The sequence below is a fragment of the Octopus sinensis genome, linkage group LG16 (assembly GCF_006345805.1).
Source record: "Octopus sinensis linkage group LG16, ASM634580v1, whole genome shotgun sequence".
NCBI lineage: Eukaryota > Metazoa > Mollusca > Cephalopoda > Octopoda > Octopodidae > Octopus > Octopus sinensis.
This window is the reverse complement of record NC_043012.1, coordinates 39,071,163-39,073,575: the sequence shown is the minus strand read 5'-3', so window position 1 is coordinate 39,073,575 and position 2,413 is coordinate 39,071,163.

The window sequence follows — 2,413 nt, the reverse complement described above, 5'->3', positions numbered from 1 at the left end:
CGCAAATCCAACATTATTAATCAGATTTGTCCTAGGCAAATCTAACTTTATCAAGAAAGTATTTCTTTATTCAAGGCAACCGCAGAAATAAAGTTTAGCACAAAATAGTAATAACAACAACAACAACAATAATGATAATAATAATAATAATAATAATAAATAATAATAATAATAATAATGATAATTATAATAATAAATAATAATCATAAGAATAAATAATAATAATAATAATATAATAAAACTGAGCAAATATAAAGATCTTGAAATAGAAATCAGCAAAATGTGGAAGCTGAAGACTAAAACAATACCTGTTGTCATAGGTGCCCTGGGAATGATAGCAAAGGGCCTGATAGCTACCTAACTCAGATACCAGGAAACCCAAAATGGCAGAAGTTCAAAAGATAGTGCTCATGGGAACTGCTCATATCCTACGCAAAATACTCTCTATGTAACCTCAAGGTTTAAAACACCATAATTTTCGGTTTAAAAAAAAAAAAAAAAAAAACTTTTTTTTTTAGACATTCATTAGTACAACATCCCCACCCCCCAAATATATGGCACACTAGGCATAACAACAACATGAACTTCCAACCCTGTTGTCTCTTGAGGTCTCTGGGTGAGACTTGGAGCCAACTTGTACAAATATAAAGCAAAAGTCAAACATAGAATAATAATAATAATAATAATAATAATAATAATAATAATAATAATAATAATAATAATAATAATAATAATGATAATAATAATAATGTGCCCTAGTGGCTGACGATATGTGCATCTCTGATCACGAGCAGAAGTAGTGGGGGAGCATCATAGCCATGTGTTGAGAGGGATTCTTTGGGGTTTGAATAATTCACCTCTGGAAACATGGGTGGTTCTTTCAACATCCTTAAACAGCCCTTATTCAGGGACCTTTTGAGCGGTATGGGCTACTCAACCTGAAGAAAATTCTAACTGGGCCCCACCTGCAAGGTCATATGCTGTTTATCTTGATATGAGATCATCATGTCGCGCACATATGGTTGTGATGCATGTGCCTGGTGTACCCTTATCAGACGGGTAGTCATGATGGGTATATTGGGCTTCGTATATTTTACCCCAGTGTCACTTTGATGGCATGAACTGCTCTCTCACTCAATAATAATAATAATAATAATAATAATAATAGAGCGCCAACCTTGACAGCGGCCGGACGTTTTCTTCGCTGCTCTGACCAATTAGTAACCGAAAACAAAGAAACACTAATACAACCCAGCAGGACAACTGAGAAATAACTGTCAAAACCTGGAATATCTGCAATTTCTTAAGAGTATTTTAAATTTCCCTCAAAATAAGTTAAGAAACTTACATGTCTAACTTACATATTGAACACACAAACGATATTAAAAACTTTAATATCTACAGCTTCTGTGACTACGTATCCTTTCTTTTCTCCCTGAGTATTCGAAAATATAAACATCCTTTTATATTTTTCATATTAAGAACACTACAGTTTTATCTGTTCGGACATACAGAAGATCATCTTTACTAAATTTTAAAACTTTTAATTTCTACAATTATCTGTGAAAATTTTGCCCACTTTTTCATTCCTTACCTTCCTCCCTGAGTGTTCGAAAATGTTAAAACTCGAAAATGCAAAAGCTCTACAGTCTTCTCTGATCGGACATACAAAAGAACATCTCTAGAAAATGTTAAAACCTAAATATCTACACAATAAGCAAAATAAGCTGTGAGGTTTAATACAACAACAACAACAATAATAACAACAACAATAATAATAACAATAATAACAATAATAATAATATTAATAACAATAATAATAATAATAATAATAATAATAATAATAATAATAATAATAATAATAATAATAATAATAATAATAAGAAGAAGAAGAAGAAGAAGAAGAAGAAGAAGAATAGATATATTTTAAAAGATTTTTTGGTAATACATTGAATGTTCATTTCATAAACTCACAAATATGATTTTTGCAGTACGCCATTATTGCTCTTTATTACACGGTTGTGATGTATTATTATAAGCGACCAGGAACTGTAAAGAGTTTAGTAAATATATTTTGGGGCTAGAAGCAGAGTATGTAAAACTTTAGAAGTTTATTACCAATATATGTGGTTTCGAAAACATTTTAAAGATTTACGATTTTCATCCAAAAAAACAATTACTAGCATATATTCTGTCCTCATACATATTGCTATGCAATATAAATATCAGGGGAAAATGTACTCAAATTAAATTTTTTTTTTCACAAGAATGGCAATCTACAGCGTAAAGTCATTAAAAAGTTTCCGCTTTTTGTTTTCACAACTGAAAAAAATAATACGACAAAACAACAAAAAGAACAATGTAGGTTGTTTCACTAATTGGATCGGAATCTACGGTGGATTGACAGAAGTTA